Raw genomic sequence first — 21,178 nt, 5'->3', positions numbered from 1 at the left:
GGCTCCCACATATTCAACGATGACTTTAGTGATCGAATGAACCATTCACATATATTACCAATTCCCTTTGTCACGCGATATTTTACTTGTCCAGAGGTTTGATCTTCGGTATCACTCTATACCTTGTTCAACCTCGTCTCCGACAAGTACTCTTTACTCGTACCGTGGTATGTGGTCTCTTATGAACTCATTCATATGCTTGCAAGACATTAGACGACATTCCACCGAGAGGGCCCGAGTATATCTATCCGTCATCGGGATGGACAAATCCCACTTGTTGATCCATATGCCTCAACTCATACTTTCCGGATACTTAATCCCACCTTTATAGCCACCCATTTACGCAGTGGTGTTTGGTGTAATCAAAGTACCTTTCCGGTACAAGTGATTTACATGATCTCATGGTCATAAGGACTAGGTAACTATGTATCAAAAGCTTATAGCAAATAACTTAATGACGAGATCTTATGCTACGCTTAATTGGGTGTGTCCATTACATCATTCATACAATGACATAACCTTGTTATTAATAACATCCAATGTTCATGATTATGAAACTAATCATCCATTAATCAACAAGCTAGTTAAGAGGCATACTAGGGACTCTTTGTTTGTCTACATATCACACATGTACTAATGTTTCGGTTAATACAATTATAGCATGATATATAAACATTTATCATAAACATAAAGATATAAATAATAACCACTTTATTATTGCCTCTAGGGCATATCTCCAACAACAAACCCTTCCCCCTTAAACAAATCTCGTCCCGAGATTTTAAGAAAGGGATTTCTAGTTTCGTGCCCCTGGTTCGTTAGTTGTACTCAGTTTTCCCCAGTCCCTTAGTTTTTCCTCAGTTTTCCCCTCCTCTAGTTTGAAACACGCACAAGTCTTTGGAACGGCCGGTAGCCGTCGGGTCGGAGGCCTTGACCGTTAGTCCGACCGGGTGGGGCCGCACGAGGGCAGCTCCTCCACGACCGTCTCGTGCTTGACGGGTAGGGTCGAGGAGACACGTCGGAGCAGCCATCCATCTATCGGCGACGTGTGGGCCGTTTTATTTCATGATTTTATACGCGGTCGCTGCCAATGACAAATGGGGCCGCTCTATAGGGCTGCCGCAGCCAATGACCGGTGGGGTCGTATATTTTTCGAGTAAAAGACATATATTGCCGCTCCGTGGGGCTGCCGCAGCCAATGACCGGTGGGGTCGTCTATTTATTTAGGGAAACTCATATATTGCCGCTCTGTGGGGCCTCCGCAGCCAATGACCGAGTGGGGTCGTCTATTTTTCGAGGAAAAGACATATATTGCCGCTACTGTGGGGCTGCCGCAGCCAATGACCGGTGGGGTCGTCTATTTATTTAGAGAAACTCATATATTGCCGCTCCGTGGGGCCTCCGCAGCCAATGACCGAGTGGGGTAGTCTATTTTTCGGGAAAAGACATATATTGCCGCTGCGTGGGGCTGCCGCGACCAATGACCAGTGGGGTCGTCTATTTATTTAGAGAAACTCATATATTGCCGCTCTGTGGGGCTGCCGCAGCCAATGACCAGTGGGGTCGTCTATTTATTTAGAGAGAAAAAATCATATCTTGCCGTTCTGATATATGTCTTTAGAGAATATCATAGAGAGAAGCAACAAGTTCGCTAATTAATTATTCTTAAGCTAGACCGGAGAACCGGCGGCAGCTCGTTCCCCACCGTCGGACGGAGCAGCCATCGCCGGCGGCGCGCCGGCGCCTCGTCGCGCCGCCGGCTCCGTCCCCCGGCGGCGTCGGACGAGCTGCGGCGCTACACGTCAACCACGGCTCCAGCACTTGTTTCGTCCGCACGCATTGTACCCACCGCGGGGAAAGTCCGCCGCAAGCAGATCCGCCGCCCACGACGACCGGGATTTGTTCCGCGCACCAATTGGTAGACCTCCGCTTCTGCCTCCCCCGCCCCCTAATCGATTCGGTTCCCGTAATTTATTGGAGTTTGCAGGTACGAAATAGTCCTCAATGTCTCGTCGTAGCGGGTACACCGGCGAGGGTGGGGATTCGATCATGTCGTGGCCACGTTCTACTTCTCCTACCTCGTCGGAAGTGCGGGTATATAGCTTCAGCTCTCTGTACTACCGTTGAATTTGAAGTTCCGCCATGGCCTGTTGGGGTGATTTCGGTTGTTCTTTTTTCCATTATTGTTACGGTTAGCCGAGGCAAGCCGATGATCCATGGTACATTGCATACCAAGATGAATCAACCCGGTGGTGTAGCCGGAGGATGGATTTGGAGGAGAAGGTGGCCAATTTAGGTGATGAATTGGCCCGTAAAAACCTGATGATATTCGAGCTGAAGCGTATTGTGGATGAAGAAAAGAAGAATTCAGAGCTTATTCGCAAGGAGAAGTTGAGAGTTGAGACAGATCTTGCCGTATTTGATCAAGTGGTAGAAAATCTAGAACATGAACTAAAAGTGATGGGAGAGGAGAAAAGTAGATTCATACATGCAGTTTTATTAGGTGTCATCCCTTGTCCTAGCGAGTTATGTGGTTACGGTAGACGATTTAGTATAGAATTGTTATTCGAGTAGATGGCTCTAACCCTTGTATTTTGTTGTGGCTCTAAGCACTTGTATTTCGGTGTACAATTTCCTACTTGTGCTAAGTAATGTGCACGATAATTTTAGCAAGGGATCCCAAAAGTGAAAGCATGTACCAGCCTCCGGATCAAATACATATCAATATCTTCCCAATCAAGTTGGGATAGAATTCAAATCATACATACGGATGTACATGGACACATCAAGAACGTGAAGAAGCTTTTTTTGAGACGGAGGTAGTAGTTCGAATTTATAATAATTTATCCCAATTTGCGGCGTCGAACACGGTCGCGCAGCGATGGAGCAAGAAAGGCCGGGACGACGGGCGGGCGAGGGGTGGTCATCTGCGCCATCAAACGTTGAAGCGATGTTATCGGCGATGGCTTCAATGTTCGTGGCATCGATGACCATTGTCGGAACCGCCGGCTGTCTTGGTGTTCTTCATCGGCGACGGATCTGCGGAGGGCTGGATCGGCGGCTTTGCGGCGCGGTTGTAGACGATGGCTTCAATCGTCTTGGCATCGATCGCACTCTCGGCACCGGAAGTGAGACATCAACGAGCTCCGACATTGAAGGCTGGGTGCACGCCGTCGAAGCGATGTTGTAGGCGATGGCTTCAATGTTCGTGGCATCGATGACCACTTGTCGGCACGGCCGCCGTCTTGGTGTTCTTCATCATTCAACGGATCTGAGAATAGAATCGAAAGTGAGACGAGAGAGAGACATTTCAACTATTTCGACGGTTAGATCCTCACCGGCACTCTTAGATCCACGGCGCACGCACGGTTAGATGCACGCCGCCGCCACGCACGGTTAGATCCGCGCCGCCGCACGCCGCGCGCACGCACGGTTAGATCCGCGCCGCCGCGCGCCCGCCGCCGCGGTTAGATCCGCGCCGCCGCACGCACGGTTAGATCCGCGCCGCCGCACGCCCGCCGCCGCTACGGTTAGATCTGCCGCCGCCGCGCACGCCCGCCGCCACGCACGGTTAGATCCGCGCCGCCGCGGCACGCCGTAGTAAGAGGAAATACGAGAGAGGAGGATGCGGCCGGAATATCCGTTGCCGGGGTTGGTAGGTATGTGCTGCTGCTCTTGTCTCCGTATGCGTCCATCGTGGTAGAGAGAGAGATACGGGCCGTCCGATCATAAATGATCGAACGGTGCAAGCGTTCGTTGAGCTTTCAACTAACCAAGATCCGTGTGACATACATCTCGACCAATCGAGAGATCAGCCGGTGAGTACAAGTTAGGAAAGCTGAGTAGAACTAAGAGGGGGAAAAGTGAGGAAATGTTTATCGGAAGGGCAAAGCTGAGTATGGTAGAGTAAAACAAGTGGGCCCGGAGGGAAAGCTGAGTAATACTAAGTAAAACAGGGGCACCCAAATAATAAACGGACTAAGGGAAATTGAAGCTTTTGGCATAAAAATTGTAAAATTGTGTTATTTGAACAATATATTACATTTTGGCCGACTAGATATTGTTTGCAACTCAAAGATACACAAGTGTGACGAATTTGGACTCATTTGGACAAAGTTTGTAAGCATAGTGGGTATTTGGGAGGTGTATTGAGCGAGAAAGCCCTGCATCTTCATATCTAGTAGCTCATGGACTAGGAAGTGGTTTTGAAGCTTTTGGCATAAAAACTTCATATCTCTATATTTCCTTTTCCATTATTATTTCTCTAGGTTGTAGGTAACATAACAAGGCTCCATGGGAAGGTTCCACCATGTTTTGAATTATTTTGAATTGAACCCTAAAACCCTAAAACCTAAAACCCTAAAACCTAAAATGATAAATGTGGCTTAAATGTGGCATACAAATTGTTCATACAAATTCAAATTGTTCAACACAAAGGGATCCCCAATACAAAGGGAACCACAATACAAATTGTTCATACAAATTCAAATTGTTCAACACAAAGGCATCCCCAATACAAATTGTTCAACACAAAGGCATCCCCAATACAAATTGTTCAACACAAAGGGATCCCCAATACAAAGGGAACCACAATACAAATTGTTCATACAAATTCAAATTAGTTGTTCAGAATAAAATCTTTCTCTTGCTCCTGGTGTGACTCGTCGGGGCCACCACCTTACTCCGGGTAACCCTACCGGGGATATTACCGGTGTCTACCTTCCTTTTGCCCTCTTTCTTGTTCTTCTTCTTACGCAAAGCTTGTGCTTTTCTTACGCCATGTACTCTTCGAAGTTAGCATCTATCATGGCCTTACTACTTTCGAGGCATTCTCGACTATCTTGTTCCCTCTCCTCTAGACTCATCGGTTGAAGCCATTCTACATCCATACTGTTCCCTCTGCTCTCGATCCATCGGTTCAATCTCCTCATGTTCAATTGCTGCTTCAATCTCCTCTTGCATTTCTTTGCTTCAATCTCCTCATGTTGAGCTAGCTGCTTCAATCTCCTCTGCATTTCTTGCTTCAATCACCTCATGTTGAATTGTTGCTTCAATCTCAAGTTGAATTCTTGCTTCATTCTCCTCTGCATTTTACTGCTCCCGCTTGATCTTCCATTCCAAAAGTTTGGGTCAACTCCATTTTTACAAATCCTAGCAATGTGTCCGGGGATTCCACAACGTTTGCACTTACGTTTTCGAATCGGTGCACCACCCTCTGCACTAGCTCGATCCTATTCTTCCTCGGCCTACCTGCACGGTCTAGTCAATCTTGGAAGTACGGTTTGAAGCACTGGATCGACTTTCATCCATTGGTCTTTTCCCAACAAGGTAGGAACATTCATAGCATATGCAGCCCTAAATTTGGCAACGAGAGAAATACTCGACACATCTTGATCAACTTCACCATCTTCACCCCCTATAACACTCATGAAAAACAATGCGTGTATGCGGGGTATCCCACGGATCTGCCATCCCCTACAATGGCATGTCCTATCAACCAAACTCATCTGGATACCTCCACTTGCTGTTTGTTTGTCGGTGTAGGTTACCTCGACCTCCATTCCTTTTACGACGCATTGCATCCTCAATTGTTTTGCCCTCTCATGCAAAGACTTAATCAAAGATGGGAGCATGAGATGGCCAACATAATTTGTGGATGCAATTCTTTGACCTGAATCGATCTTTATCATGATCATCTGCCTAATCTTATCAAATATTTGCCACGAGCATAAGCCCTTTCAATGACTTGACCTTTGAATTGAAACTCTCCGCAAGGTTACTTGTTACATAGTCTACCTTGCAAATTTCATTGAATTGGCTTCTTGACCACACCCTACCATGATGTTCATCCAAGTACTCCTTCACCCCGGGTTTTTGTTTATACAACACATCCAAATGAAACGAGATGCTTCCTAGAGCTGCATGTGTATGAAGGCTGGCCATAGGTTGTCGGTAAAAACTTTACCCTTGAATTTCTTTGTAAAATTCTGTACCAAGTGTCGCATACATTCCCTATGCTCCACTCCGGGGAATACTTGCTTCTACCGCGAGTCTCCAAACCTTTGCAAGCGTACGTGTGGATAACAAGTCCTGGTGGATGACCTATAAGATCGCGCAAATTCTGCAGAAACCAAGTCCAACTTTCCTGTGACTCAACCTCCAAAACCCCATAAGCAACGGGGAACATCCAATTATGTCCATCAAGCTGCGATAGCAGCAACTAGCTGTCCTTTAAACCTGCCATGAAGAGCTGATGCATCCACGGCCAAATAAGGCACGCAGCAGTCCAAAAAGCCTTTCCGGCAAGCTTTGAAACAAACAAAAGCCCTTACTGAAACATTCCTTGTGCATTACCTTCCCGCTTTTCAATTTGTAGGGAGCTGTATGCTTGTCTATCGCTACAACACTCTGCTGGACTAGCCATCTCCACTTCAGCTTTGAAAGTGTAAAGCAACTGAAAGCTTTCATTCCATGGACCATTGATCTTGTCAAGAGCCATTTCCTTTGCATAGAACATCCTCATGTAAGGTACTTCCATTTTATACTTCTCAACCACCTTTTTTACGAGTCTTTGTTGGACCAAGTGAAGGATCTTCTCTCGGCCAATCTAGGATTATATACGCCAACCACCTAGTCTTCGCTAGCTTTGTTTTCAGCTACGGCTCTCCCCTAGAGGTGGACACCTATGGATCTCCTTATTCTTCTTTACACTGAAACATAATGATAAGGGATGTCGGTAATAGATAACAAATTTTACATTGTGATCTAAATACACAAGCTGGTTGGCGTAGTACACTGAACCAAGCTGCTTCGCGCATTGTGGATGCATGCAGCCTAAACCTACACCTTGGGTATGGGCATTTAATTGTGAACCTACCTGGCTCACTTTTAACAACCTCAAAATTATTCTTAGTGAGAATGTGATATGTAGTAATTGCATTACGGCGAGTCCATCATCGTTTGAAACACGGTGCCTTCTACAAGGCTGGGGATTCTCCTGTTCCACTCAATTGTAGGCAAGTCTTCACCTTCGTAATCGGCTAAAACGAGGCTGTCATCATTCTCATTCTTCTCTTCATCATCGGTGTCATCAAATCTGGCACCAAAAGCAATATCTTCCATGTATTGATCCTCCATTGCACCGCTTCTTGCATCGATCTACCAATTCGGGAAACATCAACTCATCCTCATCATCTTGAGGAGGCTGATCCTCAATGTATGCATCGTCCTCCACAATGACCGTACGAACGATGCGGCTACCACTAGCACTGGGGACAGATGGTGCTGCTGTGGACCTACAAGGAGCGCCGCGGCGCACACTGTTAGAAGAGGCAGCGGCGGTAGAGAGACATGATGCCCGACCACTGATGATGCCCCGGCACCGGAGAGAGATGATGCCGGCCCCTGTCCACATGGATACGAATTTTACCGAACCGGCAAGAAGCATTCAAAGCAAAAAGAATTCCCAGATCGTCGTCGGAAATTAGTGGAACAAATCTTCCCTCCGTGTTGAAATATTCGAAATGAACTGCGTCGTAAGAGCTCCGAGTACATGCGACCGCGGATGTTAGCTTTCAAATCCCTCAACGAGATGGTGGTTGCAACCACCGCGAGGAAGAAAAACCCATTCTTATAGCGTTTAGAATCACGCGTATAGCTAGAATCCAGCCTAGCCACCGGCCGAAAAGCCGGCGCTGGATCAATCCTATTCGAAAAGCAACGCGGTTAGTTGAGCAACAACGATTGGCGCTCAAAAACTGCCTACTTGTTAATTCACATAGGCGGACGATGCTTACCGGATGGAATCCATGCGTTAGATCCCTCCGATTCCCAATCTTCTCCGCGGTTGACGCGAACATTTGGCACACCGGATGGACATACAAACTCCACGAAAGGGGTAGATCCGGATACGGTGGAGGCGGAGCCCTCTCCGCCTCCCGGTGGTGGTGGTGGGGACGGGGGCGGCTCGGCGGCGGACGACGCCATAAGGTAGGAGGGCAGGACGGCGTGGCGGCGGAGGGCGGTGTGTGAGCTCCTCCGGTATCGGGCGGAGTGGAAAGCTTTGGGTGAGCTCCTCCGGTCAACGAGTCAACACGGTTCGAAAGAAACGGTCAATTCAACACCAACGCGGCTCCCTAGCCGTCACGGTAACGGTGAAGGCCTCCGACCAGACGGCAACCCTCCCGTCCGAGCGTACTGCGACGGGTTTCAAACTAGAGGGAGGGGAAAACTGAGGAAAAACTAAGAGGCTGGGGAAAACTGAGTACAACTAACGAACCAGGGGCACGAAAATAGAAATCCCTTTAAGAAAAGTTAGGTTCCTAAGAGAGATTGAGCATTTTATTACAGGAAGACATACTTGGCATGGTCTGGGGTGCTTCCTGAGCTTCAGTGACAGTCATGTGGTAGAGACGGCCGTTGTTGTTGTTCTGGTTCCTTCTTCCGGCAAAGCGGCGCTGTTGCTTCGAGCGAGTGCTGCTGGTATTGGCGGTAATCCTGGCAAGCTTTTTGGGGCACTCATTGGAGAAGTGACCCACAACTCCACATTCGTAGCAGATTGACGGTGGACTTGTCTTTGGGAATTACGGGGGTAGCATTGCTTCCGATCCTTGGGGCGATATTGGTGTTGTTGTTGTTTCCGGTGTTGTTCTTCGTTGTTGGGGCGGTTGTTGTTGTTGTTGTGGTTGTTGTTGTTGTTGTTGCCTCCGGGCTTCGGGGGTCCTCCGTTGTTGTTGGTGTAGTTGGGGCGATAATTCTGGGTAGGGGGCTTGTTGTATCTTGGGGTGAATCCTCCAGAGGAGTTGTTGTGGTACTTCTGGGTATGGTGGGGTCCACTCTGGTTCATCATCCTTCGCTTGCGGTTCTCATTGGCTTGATGTAGCTTTCCTTCCATCTGTATGGCTGAGTCCACGAGGGCTTCCAAGTCAGCGAACGGAATGTTCACTAACACAGTTTGCATCTCGTCGTGCAGTCCGTTCAGGAATCTTTCCTTTCTCTTCTCATTGGTGTCGGTCTCATCCGGGGCGTACCTTGACAAAGTGAGAAACCTGTCGCGGTATTCCACCACGGACATCCTTCCTTGCTTGAGTTCACGGAACTCGTCTCTCGTCTTCTTGATCAGTCCTTAGGGCACGTGGTACTTGCTGAACTTCAGCTTGAAGTCTTCCCAGGTCATCATCTGTCCCGCATTCATTGCACGGGCACTTGTCCACCGGGCTGCGCGGGTCACGACGAGGTAGTGGGTGGCAAACGAGTACTTTTTCTGCGGCTTCAACTCCCGCAACTTCGAGGTTGTTCTCCATGGTCTGGAGCCAGTCATCAGCATCGAGGGGCTCTTCAGTTTTGTTGAACATCGGTGGGTTGGTGTGCTGAAAGTTCTTCAGCTTTGACCCAGGGTGATCATGGTTTCCATGGCCTTGATTGTTCTGAGCTATCTGTTGCAGTGCAGCAATGTTGGCTTGGCGTTCAGCTCTCTCGACTTCTCGGTCTGCTATCATCGTCTGCAGCAGTTGCATCATGGCATCCTGGGTGGCGTTGCGGGTTGGTGGGGCCATCTAAACATTGATGTAGATGATAAGATAAGAGGGAAATTTCTATGGTTTGTTTTGTTAAGTTTAAAAAGTTCATAATATTAAAAAAACTTGAGTAGTGTTGCGGGGGTAAAACCAACAACACTTTTTCATTCATACCAAGCATCACATATTACAAATCTAACACACCGTTGGTTTGAAGAACCATTCATCGCTCTACGATACAAGGGGGATCCTGATACAACTCACACCTACTTAAGTGCTGGGGTGATACTATTCTTCCGGGTGGATTCTTCGTCTTCACGGGTGATGTGCTTGGCGAGAGGCGAGGGCGTTGTCCAAATCCCTGCGAGTTTTGTACTGCCTGAAGTCCTGAGGTGCTTCATAGGGGTTCATCTTGGGTTGTGGTGGGGGCATGGTCATCGGTCTTCCCATGGAGTCATGTCTTGGGTAGTAGATGAAACGAGTGCTCTTGATCTTGTCCTCATTTTGTCCACACAGACGGAACATTGCTTCTTGCATAGCTTTGTCTAGTCCTTCCTTCCAAGTGTTTCCCGTTACAGAAAACCAGATGGTTTCCCATACCGGGGCATCAAGCTTCCTTCGTAGATCAGTAGAAACGTCCCACCGAGATGGTTCTCCTAACTGAGCTTTGAGGGGTATTCCGAAGAACTCGGGATACGGGTGTCCCAAATAGTCCACTAGTTGCTTCAACTCTTTTTCGAACCTTAGTTCTCCTCCGTGACCAAGCTGATAGCACTCCCATTGGTACTTCATCTGTGAGCAATTAGGATAAGTAAGTTAGAGGAGTGTGTCAAAATTTTATGTAGTAGTATAAGAGAAAATAGAGCATAACTTTCTTATTTTGAAGCAGATCTCAAGGATAAGAGTGAGAATAAGTTTTTCACAAATATTCAGTTCTTTGGTTTTGAAACTGAGTTTTGCAGACGTCCATTCTAACTAAGGTCTCCTAAGGTCAACAATGGCTCTGATACCAACTTGTCAACACCCGGATTTTTAAGTCCAGATGCCTATTATGCCATTCCTCGCAATCCCAGGAATATCGTTTTTGCGAGACATAATAGATTGATATCACAACACATCATTCATTACATACCATAATCGTCTTACAAATAAAGGATCACATGATCCGGTCTCATTACAATAATAGAAGTTCTATTTATTCATTACATAACACATAGCGGAAGCGAAAGTAGCGTAGTAGTAGTCCATCTATTCCACGAGCAGCCGTTGACGTCGGGAGTGATCCTAGTTGTCGTAGACGTCCTGCTGTCCTTCTTCCGGGTTCGGTACTCGTCTTCATAGTCTGGCCATTTGAATAGCCAGGGACACAGCCATGAATACTTTAAAGTACTCGCAAACTAATACTAAGGTAAATACTATCAACTATAGTAAGGGGGTTCTAAGCTCTAGTTTTATTTGCATAAAGCCAGTTTTATTTCATAAGCACTTTAATAATCAAAGCCTCTTCATTTTCTTAACTAACTCAAGTGGGAACATTAGTGTCATTCCCACAACTCAGTTGTGATTCAAAGTCAAAGTCACCTTTCAATTCAAATCACAAGTCACCATTCATATTTTTAGAAAAGTTCTGATGACGGAACAAGTATGGCCTTTCCAAGCTGTCCATAACCGCGGACGCGGCTATTCGAATAGGTTTAACTCTGCAGAGGTTGTACACTTGTGCCACAACAATTGCAATAGTTCGTCGAGGAGTAGTCGGCCCGATTTATCGTACGCGATACGCGATCTACCAATCCTAACCTTTCATTTACATACTCTAGTATAGGCACCTCTCCCCATGAGCTTGGCCTCCCGGTGGAAACCGCGATCAACCCGGAAGCCGCACGGGGCTTGGGCCGGACATTCACCTCATTTCACGTCATTTCACATCACTTCACCGGTACGGAGGCAGCCCTCGGCATAACCCCTATGACGCTTGTTCGAGAGGGAACCCATACTAAAATACATAAGTTTCCGGCTAAGCCTTACCCAGATTCAGGTATTGTGGGGGTACTTGTAAAATTGGAATGGTATCGCATCCGAACCCAACCATCGAGTGTTTTAGTAAAATTCACCAAGTCATTCACCAGTCATATTCACCTTCAAAATCTCGCAATAGAATGACTCGTCATTCCAAGGTTTGCAAAGTCATTTCAATTCACAAGTTCCCAACTAGAGTAGTCACTTTTAATATTGAGCACTAGCAACTAGTCATGAGGGGTGCTAAGTATCTTGGAGCTTGCTAGGCTAAGGGTGATTCTCTTGTACTACTCTATAATTCAACCAAGTGAATCATAAATCAAAAAGTAACTTCGATAAATAAAATCAAGTAAAACTTGTAAAGTAAAAACTTGGGATAGGTTCATAAAGTAAAATGTAATGGTGCCTTGCTCTAGTAGAGCTTTGCACAAGGGAACCTTGCAAGAGTGTTAGCTTGCCTTGATTGGTGAGGTGATCAAAGTTTTCTTGCTCTTCCTCTTGGTAGAAGACCTCTTCCTCTTGATAGTCTCCGGTACTAGCGTCTATAAACGAATACGAGGATACAATCACCAAACAACACTTAAGTAATCTTAATTAGCCTTATTGGCTCACACACAAAGGATCTAGCATCACTACTTAACATTTATCAACCCATTATTCTAGGGTTTCCTTATTTAACATTAGGAAAATAATTTCCTCTCATTGAAATTTGGAAGTGGGGTTTATCTTTGGTTTGGAGAAATAATTTCTTCTCATTGAATTCTTCTTAAGATTTAATTTCTCTTATGAATAATATATGACCTAGGTTGACCAAAGTCAATCTCTTCATACTTATCATTTGAGAAAATGATTTAAATGAGGTTCCATACCTCATGCAATTTAATACTCACATGGTAGTGATTTAATGCCACCAAATAACTCAATATGAGATTATATAGACCATGGTCACTACCTCATGTTGAATTACTTGAGAACAAGATTTAAATGAGAGGAATACCTCTCATATGATTTAACACATAGTTGTAACTAATTTAATAAAAACTCCTATTGAGGTGATTCACTATTCTCAAATAACCAGGGATGATCCCATGTTGACCAAGGTCAACACTTCACACTTAGTATTTGAGAAAAGGGATTTAATTGAGATTCATCATCTCATGTGATTTAAATAACCATGGCAAATGTAAATACTATTTAGATTTAAAAATCTACAAGTGAGCAAGTATGAGCCTAAGCATTTAAAGGTCAACACATTACTTCATATCACTTGTGAGAATGATTTAAATGAGGGGCTACACCTCATTGGTTTAAATTCTAAAATTTGGAAATAGTTTAAATGGGCTAGTATTGACTACATAGCCAATATTTTGATTCTAGCCCATGATCATGTACAGAACCCATATCATATTTTTACATAATAAATTAGAGTTTGTTAAAAGTGAATTATTGCAATTGGATTCACTTCAAAATTCAAATTGGTTGATTTTTAAGATTTAGTTGAATAACTGAAAAGTCTCTGTTTTGTTATTTTTGCTATTCAAAAACTACACAACATATGGGGTTGAATCCAGTGGGGTTAGTTAGGGCAAAACATAAGCTTTCTGAATATATAAAATTTACTAAATTTGGTTCAGTAGATTTTAAACTATTCAAATTTGAATTCAGCATCAGCAGGTAATTTGAATTAACAGAAATTTAGTTTTTGAATCATTGGGCTTGGCGGGAACGCGAAATGGGCTACACAGGAAATAACGGACTGGGCCGGCCCAGCAGTGTGACTCGCACACGCGGGCCGCCTGACATGTGAGGGGCCACCCGTCAGTGGCGTTTAATCGCCGAAGCGGTACGCTTTGTTGTGGACCGTAGGATCAAATGAGGATCTAACGACGCAGAGTCGTCGTCTACGTTGACGAGCGGCGGCATAGGCACGGCAAGGGTTTGGTGCTGGCGGCTTACCGGAGCTCCGGCGAGGCACAGCGAGGGTTCGCGGTGGCGTTGTCGAGGACGAGGAGGCAGAGGGTGGTCGCGGCAGAGCTTGGGGTGGAGGAAATCAACGACGGCGCTGAGCTTCTTTGGCGGCGGACTCCGTCCAAATTCCGGCGATGGTGGGCGTAATTGAGGTGGAGAAGGGGTCGAGGAGAGCGAGTGAGAAGAGGGGAGGCCGATGGTGTGCTCGGTTAGCTCGGGGAGGGGCTCTATTTATAAAGTTGAGACGAGGCCGAGGGGTGCTGGCAAGGTTGACGGTGGCGCGGCGTTTCCGGGCGCGAAGGGGCAAGGAGATGAGGGCGTGGCGTTGCGGGCATCATGGCGAAGCCGGGCGTGCTTGCCGGCGCGGCAAAGGGGGACGGAATGGCTCGAGTAGCTTCCATGTCCGCGGCGGTACTCGCGGCAGGTTTTGGAAAGGGACGACGGCGACGGGTCCTGGGAGTAGGGGTGGCCATGTCTGGCGGCTAGCTGGATCAGAGGGCCGTGCGTGTGCCAGAGAAGAAAGGGAGAGGAGGACGAGAGCGACTGGGTACGGTGGCGTCCTGGCGCGTCCAGGGTGCTGCTGGTGCACGCTATGGCGTGGCCAGTCGTGGTGATCACGATGCGTTCCCGTGCGCGTCGTGTTCCTTTGACTCGGGACGATGTCTAGTGTGTTCGGCGTGTAAAGGTAGAGCTATGTGACAAGGTGTTGTGGAGAGGAGAGGGCCGGGGTAGGGTTTGACATTGTGGTGATCATAGGGTCGGCATGGAGTGGCATGGGGATGGTGCAAGGCTGTCCTTGGGCTAAATCCTGCATGGTTGTGAATGGTAGGATGAGGCAAGACTAAGGGACAAGTTGAGAGTGACCAGAGAGGTAGAATGGCAGGGTTTGGCATGGTGGTGTCCAAATTCATGGCATGGCTTGGCATTGATCCTTTTGTGCATGATTTTGGTGTAACAAGGGTGCTGCAAGTTTGAGTGTGGTGAGGTGAAACTATTTGACATGGTGCACAAGATAGGAGAGGCTAGATGGGTGTACATTGGATTTATTCAAGAATGTGTATGTGGTACATGAAATGATGAGGCATGCTTGAGAGGATGCTCATGGCCAAGGAGGGGTCACTCATTGAGATGCTTTCAGAGTACCATGGTGTACTATCAAGGATGGAAAGAGAGGGAGAGAGAAAAAGTGATAAAGTGAAGGGTAAAGGGGTTGTACCTTTATTCTCCTCTATGTGTACTTCTTACTCCAAAGCAAAAATCTCTCTTGTGTGTAAATTTGGACAAATGGCTGCATGAATGTGCTCTATATGATGTTGGGCAACTATATGTGACATTGGTTTGAAATTTGGAGAGGTTTTGCAAAGTTTCAATATGTGGGTCATCTTCTCTTTATTTCAAAGTCCTCACTTGTCCATTCTATTCTGGTCAACCTAGTCAACTTCAGCAGAGATGGTCAACATGGAAGTTGTTGACCTTGACTTGGTCTTGGATGACATGGTCATAGTTGACCAAGTTTAGTTGAAGAAAAGTCAAATGCGGGGGTGTAAAGTAGGGAAGATTTTATAAATGGGTCATATGACCATTATCACATGTATGTGAGTTTTGAATTTTCCTTTGATTTGATTCTTGTTTCTTTGATGCAAATGTGTTTGTTTATCATATATAAGTATTCTACAAGCAAGAGATCAAGCAATGGTGGCCTTGGTTGAAGATTTGCAAATTGGGCTAAGTGTATGTGAGTGAAATTTGGGGATTTTCTCACTATGTGATTTCTCTTCATTGGAATTGACTTTGGTTGACTCTAATGTGATTCCTATTGGTTTAGAAACATTTTCAAACCATTGAATCCATTTCAAAAGGTCTTGGTCAAAGGTTTGCAAAAATGGCCATAACACATAAGAGGTGATGTGTCACTTTTTATTATTTTTGTAAAGTGTTGATCTTGCTTCACTTGGACATGGGTTAGGGTCAATTTAGTGTTATATTAGGTTTAGAGATGGTTTCCCATCATTTGGTCAAGGTTTAAAGTCATAGGGCAAAAATTGGGTATTATGGCTATGTGCCACATATGCCTCTATGCATATGTTGCATTTTATTTTAAATTTGACTTGGCTTGACCCATTTGGTGTTGTTGAGTGTTGAAATGGTATATGGAAGTGATCCAACCATTCACAACAAGTCCTAGGGTCAATCGTCTCAAATTCACAAATTTGCTATTTTACTCTCATATGCCTCTATGGCATTTTTAGTTTCTTTTTATTTTCTTTGGAAACCACTTGGAATTGGTTTGATAAGTACTAGGTAAGGTGTATGAAGGTTTTTCCAAACCTCTAAGCAAAGTAGAAAAGCTTAGGGTAAAGTTTTATAAAAATAGCCATAGGCACATATACCTTTTTCTTAGTTCTTTTCCTTTTATTTTATTTTACCTAGGAGGGTGAAAAGAGGGGTGAGGTTTAGGGTTTAAGATCACTTCAAATACTAATAACAATCAATCATAGCAATAGCACAAGAATTAAGCAAGATCACTATGTATCCTACTTAATTAATAAAAGTTTTTGTTGGTTCCAAAATTTGGAACTAGTGAAATTCATTTGTTTTATTTTGAAATTCTTGGGATGTTACACAAAGCATGACCAACAACAGAATGCCATGGGTGTTAGGTGATGACCCACAAGTATAGGGGATCGCAACAGTCTTCAAGGGAAGTAAAACCCAAATTTATTGATTCGACACAAGGGGAGGTAAAGAATACTTATAAGCCTTAACAACTGAGTTGTCAATTCAGCTGCACCCGGAAAAGCACTAGTAACAGGGGTGATGTGAAAGCAGCAGTAATATGAGAGCAGTAGTAACAGTAACACAGCAGCAGTAATAGTAACGCAGAGGTAATGGCACCAGAAAATAGTTGATACTACTTCCAATGACATGTAGAACGAGTATATGATGATGAAAGATGGACCGGGGTTCCCAGCTATCTACACTAGTGGTAACTCTCCAATAACAAGTGTTGGGTGAACAAATTATAGTTGGGCAATTGATAGTGAAATAGCATTAAGACAGAACATCAAGATTATTAATTATGTAGGAATGTTTTCCATATATAGTCATACGTGCTCGCAATGAGAAACTTGTACAACATCTTTTGTCCTACCAGCCGGTGGCAGCCGGGCCTCAAGGGAATCTATTGGCAATTAAGGTACTCCTTTTAATAGAGCACCGGAGCAAAGCATTAACACTCCGTGAAAACATGTGATCCTCATACCTAAGCCTTCCCCTCCAGTTGTCCCAGTTGTTGTCACTCTGGGGCCTTTGGTTCCGGACATAGACATGTGCATACAACTTGTAGATACAATCCAAGCAATAAGTATAAAGCTTAAATCTAAGATCATGCCACTCGGGCCCTAGTGACAAGCATTAAACACAACAAGATTGCAGCAACAATAACTTCACAAACTTATATAGATAGACTATTCATAATGTAACAATCCATCGGATCCCAACAAACACAACACCGATTACATCAGATGAATCTCAATCATGTAAGGCAGCTCATGAGATCATTGTATTGAAGTACATGGGAGAGAGAGTACCAACTAGCTACAGCTAGAACCCGTAGTCCATGGGGGAACTACTCACGGAGCATGATGGAGGCGGTGGCGTTGATGGAGATGGCTTCCGGGGGCACTTCCCCGTCCCAGCAGGGTGCCGGAACAGAGACTTCTGTCCCCCGAATTGGAGTTTCGCGATGGCGGCGGCTCTGGAAGGTTTCTCGTCCCGTGGCTTATTCGTGTCGATGTTTTAGGTCAGGGAGCTTTAAATAGGTGAAGAGGCAGAGTCGGAAGGCTGACGGGGCCACCACACAGTAGGGCGGCGCGCCTGGCTCCTTGGCCGCGCCGCCCACACGTGTCAGCCCCCTGTGGCCCTCCTCTGGTCCCTCTCGGGTGTTCTGGAAGCTTCGTGCAATTATAAGATGCTGGGCGTTGATTTCGTCCAATTCCGAGAATATTTCCTTACTAGGATTTCTGAAACCAAAAACAGCAGAAAACAGGAACTGGCACTACGGCATCTCGTTAATAGGTTAGTTCCAGAAATGCATCAAAACGATATAAATTGTGTATAAAACATGTAGGTATTGTTATAAACCAAGCATGGAACATAAGAAATTATAGATACGTTGGAGACGTATCAGCATCCCCAAGCTTAGTTCCTACTCGTCCTCGAGTACGTAAACGATAACAAAGATAATTTCTTAAGTGACATGCTACCAACATAATCTTGATCCAATAATGATGTAAAGCATATGAACTGAGATCAAATCACTCAAAGCAAATGTCTATATTGATATAAGAGATGATAATGCAAGAGTTAAACAAGCTAGAAGTTTTCATGAACTATTGCTTCAAAGACATGAAACCGTACAAAGTTCATTAAAGATGTGTTAAGTATTCAGCGTAGAAGTTCTATCCTTCATTCCAAGCATCAAGTAAATTTTCACAACATAAGTAGGATTCAGTCAAGTAAACATAAACATGAACGTCATGAATCAACTGTTTCGAAGTCCACTCAACCAGTGAGCGTAAGCATTTGGTATTAGCACCAGGATGTTATGGCATAAAGAACGTTAATGGGGGTTTGGAAGGCCAAATGGAAGAAAGTCTTACAAAGCTATAAGTGATCATTAGACAAGAGGAAGTCTTATGATCGAAGCTATGCGAGGAGTAGTGATTGCCATGCAACGGATGCACATAGAGCTATATGTGTATGAAAGCTCTCCAATGGAACTAGTGGGGGTGCATCCAACTTGGTTGCTCACGAAGACCTAGAGCACTTTTGAGGAAGCTCATCAATGGAATATACAACCCAAGTTCTATAGTGTAAATTCCCCACATAGTTATACTAGTAAAACATGAAAACTCTCTCATATGGAGTATAGGTGCTAAACATGAGCACAAATGATGACTATGAATAATGCAGGTGCTAAAACATGAGCACAAGTGTGGATAAAAGATAGTAATGCTGCCCCCTTTTTATTTCTCTTTTTTTTCTTTTTCTTTTTATTTTCTATATTTTTTTTCTCTTTTTGATGGCCTCCATGGCTCTTTACACTTTTAGGGGCAACATCCTAATATGACAACACACTTTTCGGTACAAATAACTCATAATGAATAAAACATGATGTATGAAACTGTATGCCTGCGCAGATGTAGCGAGGATGTGCAATGATCTAGCGTAACATGGGTAAACCACACATCAGCTGTATAGAATCATGCAAAGCAATATATAAATGATAAATGACAACATGTAATGTAAAATGGAAGTTGCATGGCAATATATCTCGGAACAGCTATGGAAATACTGTGGTAGGTAGGTATGGTGGCTGTTTTGAGATGTATGGGCTTATGTGTAGGAGAACAAGAGAAAGTCCTCCCACGGGTTTGGATGTACTGGCGAAGTATGCACAATTCTCAATGTGAGCAAAAGGCAATGCACAGTACCAAAGAGGCTAGCAAATTTGGATGGTGGAAGTGCCAAAAACCGTAGCTTAACATTAGTCAAAAAGAACTCACAAGCTTATTGCAAACAACTAGCAGGTTCAACATTAAGAGCATGATTAAAATTTACTCCAAGGAGGGCCGTTCACGGCGGCACAAGTACCCCGCTAGCTCCCTCGACCTTCAGCACAACTTAGTTATTACGATGAACTCTTAGACATGGAAAGCTATCAAGTCCAACTACACCTTCAACCATTTAAGTAGAGTTTGTAGTACGGTACAAGCTTAAAGACAACAATCCACTACTAATTTTAACTTATTTAAACCGCAAGCTTTACCATCTAAATACCTCAAAACGTTTGCAAAGAATCAAGCTATCAAAGCTCAATGATCTACAAGATTATGCAAGTGTTCCATTATACCACTACCACATGCAACATTTCCTTAACCAACCAAATAACAATGAACGAAGCAGTTTCAACCTTCGCCATGAACATTAAAAGCTAAGAACAACCAGCGGAGCGTGTCTCTCTCCCACACAAGCATTTATTCAGAGAATGAAAATAACAAAAATGAAAATAAAAGCACACAGACGCTCCAAGTAAAGTACATAAAATGTGACCGAATAAAAATATAGTTTCAATAGAAGAAACATGATAAATTGTTGATGAAGAAGGGGATACCTTGGGCATCCCCAAGCTTAGACGCTTGAGTCTTCTTGAAATATGCAGGGATGAACCACGGGGGCATCCCCAAGCTTAGACTTTTCACTCTTCTTGATCATATATCATCCTCCTCTCTTGACCCTTGAAAACTTCCTTCACACCAAACTTCTCATAAACTTCATTAGAGGGGTTAGTACTCAAAAAACTTTAATTCACCTTAGTCCTGTAGTGACACATTGCAATAAATCAATAAAACATTAGTTACAGCTCTCCACGTCTAGAAAGCCTTGCTTAAAGTCCACAAGAGACAATGCAAAAAACAGAGACAGAATCTGCCAAAACAGAAGAGCCAGTAAAGACGAATTTTTAAGAGGTAATTCCGTTGCTCAAATCAGAAAACTCAAAACTAATGAAAGTTGTGTACATATCTGAGGAACACACACGTAAATTGGCAGATTTTTCTGAGTTACCTACAGAGAATCATACTCAAATTCGTGACAGATAGAAATCTGTTTCTGCGCAGAAATTCAAATCTAGCATCAACCTTCTATTAGAGACTTCACTTGGCACAACATTGCAATAAAATAAAGATAAGGAGAGGTTGCGACAGTAGTAACAACTTTCAAGACACAACAAAACAGTAGCAACATAAACACATGGGTTATCTCCCAAGAAGTTCTTTCTTTATAGCCATTAAGATGGGCTCAGCAATTTTAATGATGCACTCGCAAGAAATAAGAGTTGAAGCAAAAGAGAGCATCAAAAAGCAAGTTCAAAACACATTTAAGTCTAACCCACTTCCTATGCATAGGAATCTTGTACACAAGTAAATTCATGAAGAACAAAGTGACAAGCATAAGAAGATAAAACAAGAGTATCTTCAAAATTTTAAGCATATAGAGAGGTGTTTTAGTACCATGAAAATTTCTACAACTATATTTTCCTCTCTCATAATAATTTTCAGTAGCTTCATGAACAAACTCAGCAACATAACTATCACATGCAGCATGCTTTTCATGATCCACAAACATATAATTTTTATCAAGTAACATAGGACCATCATCTAGAGATTTATCATAAACATTTGCTAAGCAAAATTCTTTAGTACCATGCATTTCGACACCAGGCACAAACAAAGCATTATCATAAGATTTATCAAAGTAGCATGGATTATCATAGATAACAGTAGCATAATTATTCTCACAAGTTTTACTCATAGGGAATATTTCAAGAGAATCCACAGGAACATAACATTCAACCTCCTTTGGTAAGCATGGAGGACAATCAAATAGTGTAAGAGATAAAGAGTTACTCTCATTAGAAGGTTGGCATGGGTAGCTAATCCATTCTTCCTCCTTTTGTTCATCACTCTCCTCTTCTTTTTCATCCAATGAGCTTTCGGGTTCATCAATTTCCTCCTCTTTTTCATCCAATGAGCTTTCAGGTTCATCAATTTCTTCTTCCACTAGTTCGTGCAAATTATGAGTGCATTCTTGTGCATTAATGAGTCTCTCTTTAT

Source organism: Lolium rigidum, chromosome 1, assembly GCF_022539505.1.
Source record: "Lolium rigidum isolate FL_2022 chromosome 1, APGP_CSIRO_Lrig_0.1, whole genome shotgun sequence".
Lineage (NCBI taxonomy): Eukaryota > Viridiplantae > Streptophyta > Magnoliopsida > Poales > Poaceae > Lolium > Lolium rigidum.
The sequence above is the reverse complement of the archived record's forward strand: the minus strand, read 5'-3'. Positions refer to the sequence as shown.